The following is a 6,000-nucleotide window of genomic DNA, read 5'->3' as shown; positions in this document are numbered from 1 at the left end:
CTGAGCTAAATCCCCAACCCCAAGAAGTCTTTTAAAAACATCATTGTTTCAGATCCTTGAAACACAATTCTGCTGTCCTAGAGGACCCAAGTTCAGTTCCCAGCACCATGTCAGGCAGCTCGGAACCACCAGTAGCTCCATGCTCGGGGTCATCTAAAACCTTCCTAGTATTGTCACAGAATTGGGCCCTGCCGCCCAATTTCTTTTTCTCTTTTATTAAAACAGTATCAGAGACCAGTGTTAACAATTCCTCCCTGCAAGCCTACTATGTGCAGAGGACATACACACTAAGCACAGAGTTCACCTCTAGGGAATAAGCGCCATTCTACCAGCCCCCCCCCCCCCCCCCCCCCGTTCAAGCCAGCTGGGAGGAGTTTCCGCCTTCCCTCCTACTGCGCAAGCGCAATCAGAAACCCTGGCTCCACCTCCTGCACGTGAGTGAGTGGAGGTATAAAAGCATAGTCTGCAGCGCTGTTCCTGAAGATTCCAGAGAAGCAAGAGGAGCTTGCAGGCGTTCTGTCTCAGCTAAGCGCTGAATTCCAAGGAGCCGAAGGATGAAGGAACTCCAGGTTTGTGGGAGAATGTGGTGGATGAGGGCGAGGAGGAGGTGCAGTTAGCAGGTTTCGGATAAATCGAGGAAGTTATTATTATTATTATTATTATTATTATTACTACTACTACTACTACTACTACTACTACTACTACTACTACTACTACTACTAATTTGAGGAGTGGATGTCCTCGCTGTGGACCAGGCTGGACTCGAACTTCGGATTTCCTCGAGCAATTGAGCCGGCCACCCTGGCGCTGTGTGAAGGTGTGAGGCAGCGTTCGTATGCAACCTAGCTCCTCGCTCGGTGCCTGCCTGCTAGGTGCCCGCCCTAGCACGAGAGATTCGGGCTCCGAGGGCGGTGCCAGGGCAGGTCCACACCTGCGCGTGCGCGGAGCAGGGCAGGGACCATCGGGGCTCCCCGGGGCTGGCTCTCCCTCGTGCGCCGGGGGGTGGGGGTGGGGGAAAGGTCCTGAGGTGGGCGGGGTTCACAGAGGCTCCGCCCCCCACGGGCTGGCACCTGGGACTCCGGCGAAGCGGCTCGCCGGGCGGGCGGAGGCTTGCTAGACTGCGGCGCGCGTCCATGTCGGACTCGGACGATGTCCTTGTGCTCTGGCTGCCCGCGGCCTGGGTGCAAGAGTCGGTGGACCCTCCCAGGTAGGGGAGGGGCGCGGGGACGTCTGCATCAGTCTCCTGCCGCAGACTCTGCTCCTGAGGTGCCTTGGCCAGGGCTGAGTGGAGGTTTTGTGAGTGGGCTCGCCTTGGTGGCCCTTGATGCTTTGAGTCTATTCTTTGGATACTAACATGTTGTGACCTGAGGGTCCTGTAGTGGTGTGGATGTGGAAGAGTCGACTTGCCAGGTAAATTAAATTCAAGCCACTTGGCGCGTCTGGACTCAGATCTTCTATGACGGTTTCCTCTGTATTTGAGTTTTGGCCATATTGGGGTGTGGAGGAGGGGTCTTTAGGCAGTGATGTCCAAAAAGCGGAAAGACCGACGGTATTGGCAATCCCGATGCTTTAAAGATGCCACAGTGCCCTCCGGTTGTAAAGTGTGAGCTGTAAGAGCAGTGTGAAACTGTTGGACTGTGTGCTGTGTGGACCACCTCCGGGTGTAACGTAGAACACTAGAAGTGTATTCATTGCCTGTTCGCAATTTCTTGGAATTTTCAAGTCTGTGTAGGAAATAAAAGTGTTATTCAGTTCACATTTCGAAAATTCAGGGTTTTTTTGGCTTTGTTTAAAAACTTCTAGGTTTCACATGAAGTTAGGGGGGAGGAAAGATGACCGATATATACTGTATAAAAAATATGTAAATTTTGAAACATCAACCCCCAAACTCTTCCTCCCCCAACCCCGCTTAAAAATATATCTTTTTCCGCTTAAAAATATATCTTTAAAGCTAGCAACTTGGGCAGAGTAGCCCAGCAGTCGGGAGGCAGAAACAAGCAGATCTCTGAGTTGGAGGCTAGCCTGGGGTACAGAGGGACTTTCTTGTCAGCCAGAGAGCTACACCGTGGGGTAAAAAAAAAAAAAAGATAACCATTGCTGTTTTGAGGAGAGAGCGTTTTAACAGTTGGGTTTAAGGGAACTGGGGAGTGAATCAGTATGTACGTATGCATGCATGCATGCATGCATTTTTGCAATTCCTATCCTTGATCACCTTAAAAGTTTTGATTCAAAGCAAAAGCCCGTTTTTTTAACTGTTAACCCAGACACTTTAAAAGTCTGAGCCTTCATGGTCATAAAGGTAATCACATTTGCTGAGAAAGTGTTTAAACACCTTGAATACCTGTGTGGATTCTTCGATAAGAAGTTGTTAAGGAAGGCTTCATAAACAAGTAACTCGTTTTCCTTCTCTGAAGTGTTTAATCCTAGAGCTCACACCTTAACGTGTACCATAAATCTTGCCACAGTTTACAGTGTACCAAAGCCCTTTTACAACTGTACTCACCTTCACTTCACTGTGCTTGTTGAAGTGCCTGAATGTGCTGTTAGGTGTAAAGAAATCTGATCATTTCTCCAGTCCCTGAATGTGCTGTGTTTGTGGTTAGTTTTGCTTGAAATCTATAAAGTATCCTTATTTTGATTAACAGTGGACTTCTTGTTCAGTTGAGTTGACATGTTTAAAAATGCTTTCCTGAGGTGACTTAGCTTTGTAATTCTTAGCTTTGCTGAGTTTGTTTAGTATATGCTGCGTTAGGCTTGTCAGAAATCAGTGTAATAGTGACAGTTAGGTTTTAGTAGGTAAGGTGGAGGTACGAGAAGGACTAAGGGAAAGTCAAACAATTTAAAACCATATGCACAAGTAAATTGTTTTAATAAGCAACTTAGCCTATGAAGACTTGCCCCGATAATCCGGTAGCAATTCTGTATCCTTGGAATGTGTAGTCTACCTCTGTAAAGCCTTTGTAATTGCTGCCCTTTGAAATGAATGCTAGCTGCTCCTGAGGGGCTCTGTTACTACTGCCACCGCCACCTGAGTCTTGGGCTAAGCTGATGTGGCTGCTTTCACTGGTATAGCTTAATTGAGGTAGACAGTGAATCCTCATCCCAGCAAACGGAGAGAGTCTTGTTCAGTGCCTGTTAGCCACAAGATAGACAAAGATATTGTTATTCTCCGGGTATTTCTGAGAGGTGTAGCCTACCATATCTCCAACTGAACAGTGATGGAATGATGAGTTTAGTTGCTGTCAGGATACAAATCTGAAACTAACTGCACACACACACACACTCTCTCTTACACACCTCAAGGAGGGCGGGGGAATTATCTTTTGCCAGTGAACTTAAAATGTCATTTCTTTCGTGAGCTTGTTAACACTAGTGGAGCATCAAAACTAAAATGAGAATGACTGAATGACTGTTTTAGTTAAGTCTTCGGGAACCATTGTCTTCCTCCAGTCTAGACCCTTAGGTTGATGTGGTTCTGGGTAAGGTGGCCCTTTTCCTCACCTGTTGTAAGCGTTGGGATGCTGTAACGATCCGTTTTGTCATTTAAGAGAGTTTAACCAGACTGCATCAAAGTTTTATATTGCAAAGAGCCGGGGAAGCTCTTATTTGGCTGTAGCAACAGAGTGACAATGGGTAAGTTGCCAGGAAAGCTCAGCAGAGCCTGTTTCTCTTGGGATAGGGGTCTTTAAAGAAGGGAGAAAGTGACTGTCTTCAGCCTCGTGCCTTGCTTTGGGAGACTGGATTTCTGGTTTTTGTGACTTAGTCTAGGGAAGATGGAGTGCTTTCAATGAGCAGAAAGGATGGTAATTGGGTCATGAGAAAAGGTCAGAGGAGGAGGGTCAGGAAGAAGCTTCCCTTACGAAACCTTTCAGTCTCAGGTTCAGAGTACTCAGAGTCAGGTGCCATACAGATGGGGTACCATTTCCTGAGCCCCAACACTTGAAAGGCCTCTAATTAAGATAATGTGTTGGGTTTTGTTGAAGTAAAATGTATGGCTTTATCCATAGACGATAAAGCACTAGTTCTCAACCTGCGGGTCATGATCTCTTTGGCAAACCTCTGTGTCCAAAAAATATTTACGATTCATAACAGCAGCAAAATTACAGTTACGAAGCAGCAATGAAATAAGTTTTTGATCGGGGAGGGTGGGGGTCACCACAACGTGAGGAACTGTATTAGAGTCTCAGCGTTAGGAAGGTTGAGGACCATCCCCTCCACCAAAAGCACATTGAGGAGCAGTTGAAGCAGAAGAGGTTGGTTTTAGAAGGCATTTCAGTTCAGCTAGATAGTGTCAGAGCTGCGTTCCTAGCTAGGCTTGTGACTGCCAAGTTGTTGCTGCTCCCGTTAGTCTGCTCTTAGCTGCTGAGCTCAAATGTGTTGCTGGGGCAGTGTTCTCTGTGAGGCTGGCAGGGAAAACCTGACTTAAAAAGACATTTCAAGGGGGTTGGGGATTTAGCTCAGTGGTAGAGCGCTTGCCTAGGAAGCGCAAGGCCCTGGGTTCGGTCCCCAGCTCCGAAAAACAAAAAGAACAACAAAAAAAAAGAAAGAAAGAAAAGGAAAGTAATGGTGAGAGGAGTCGAAGCCCAGTGACCCACCCGATGGTATTTTTATTTAAGTTGTCCATCTTGAGTAGGGTTAGGCACAGCCACAGTTGGTAAAGGAATAGGAAGCAACTTAGGTTAACAGTAGAACCTGTGCCTCAGTTTTATTAGCTGTGAAATGGAGTCAGGTAGAATCTTAAGGCAAATGTTAGATTAGATAATGAGGCACTGTTACTATCGCTGCTGTGAAAAAAGATCGGTAAATGGTGGGCTGATACCTTTTCAAATTTAAATTCACTTAATTTTAAGCGATCATTCTACTTCATTATTGAGAAAGATACAGAATTTGATAAGTTAAGGAAATAATTGTGTTAGTGATTTTTCTAAGCCTTGACTCATTACAAAATTAAATATTACTTTTTTTTCTTTTGCACAGGTGTGGGGAGTGAGGTATTGTAGGCAAACTTGGGGGTATACATCTAACTTCAAAACTCAAAAGATCAAGGCAGAAAGATTGCGGGTTCAAGGGCAGCTTGGCCTTCCCTTTTTCGAGAAATGGGGTGTGGAAGACCACACCTCACCTCCGTGTTCTTAGTTCACTCATCTCAGGTGTTTGTTTTTTCCAGCAGACTGAAAGGTGAGTGAGAAAGATAATTTCCTGTTAGAGAGACAGAGACAGACCGAGCTCAGCCAGGGCTAGCTAGCTACTTGGTCAAAGCCCTAGGAGTTAAAAGGTCCAGAATAGGGTAAGGGTAAGGTTTTGTTGTGCTGCCTGAAGGCTGTGAAGGGTGGGAGGGTGATGAGCTCATCAGCTGAGCCCACACAGTCCGCTCTCGGCTCAGCGGACTAAAATTATATTAAAGAGGAACTGGGAATTAATTGTAAAGGCTCAGAGATGAGATTAATGGGCAATTCCTCACAGTTATGACAGTCTTTAGAAAACTCTAGGGAAACACAAAGAACTAAGATGATTAAAGATCTGCTTTGAAGGCAAACTAAGGAGTACATTTCACCGGGAAGCAGGCAGTGGAGGGAAGGTCACCTCTGGGTTGGTCAGCTCTCATTAGAAGCTTGTCACCTGCACAGTTGTTACTCTGCACTGATTAAAGTGATGATGGGGTTCGTAGATGTGACAGATTTCAGAAATAATTCTGTTGTTGAGGAGAATACCTCATACCTGATACCCTTTCTACAAAGATTAAATAAACTACTCTCGTTACTGTTCTTTTCTTCCAGGAGTTTTATATTATTCCCTTGAAAATTCAGTCATTATCTTTAATCATCTGATTATTTCTTTGTATTTCCCAAATGTCTTCTAAAAAGTGTCATAACCGTGAGGAATTAGCCACTAATCTTATCCCCGTGCCTTTACAGTAATTCCCAGTTCCTTTCCGGTATAATTTGCATCTACTGAGCAAAGAATGTAGTGTGGGCTCTGATGGTTAGCGGATCATGTTTC

General features: G+C 45.6%; 1 protein-coding gene across 3 annotated transcripts in view; it reads left to right on the top strand.

The window, feature by feature from the left end:
- Positions 1 to 443: 443 nt before the first annotated feature.
- The window catches only part of Tex15 (testis expressed 15, meiosis and synapsis associated), a 60,017-nt gene continuing 54,460 nt past the window's right edge, over positions 444 to 6,000 (top strand). For 2 of the 3 annotated variants that reach the window (XM_039094393.1, XM_008771296.3), the window contains exon 1: positions 444 to 569. The gene's annotated coding sequence lies outside the window, so the exon portion shown is untranslated. Of the gene's footprint in view, positions 570 to 1,046; positions 1,208 to 6,000 lie in introns of those variants that run through there. The other variant, NM_001106087.2, reaches the window with a different exon arrangement.

This window comes from Rattus norvegicus, chromosome 16 (assembly GCF_036323735.1).
Source record: "Rattus norvegicus strain BN/NHsdMcwi chromosome 16, GRCr8, whole genome shotgun sequence".
Classification (NCBI taxonomy): domain Eukaryota; kingdom Metazoa; phylum Chordata; class Mammalia; order Rodentia; family Muridae; genus Rattus; species Rattus norvegicus.
This window is presented reverse-complemented; position numbering and strand designations above follow the sequence as displayed.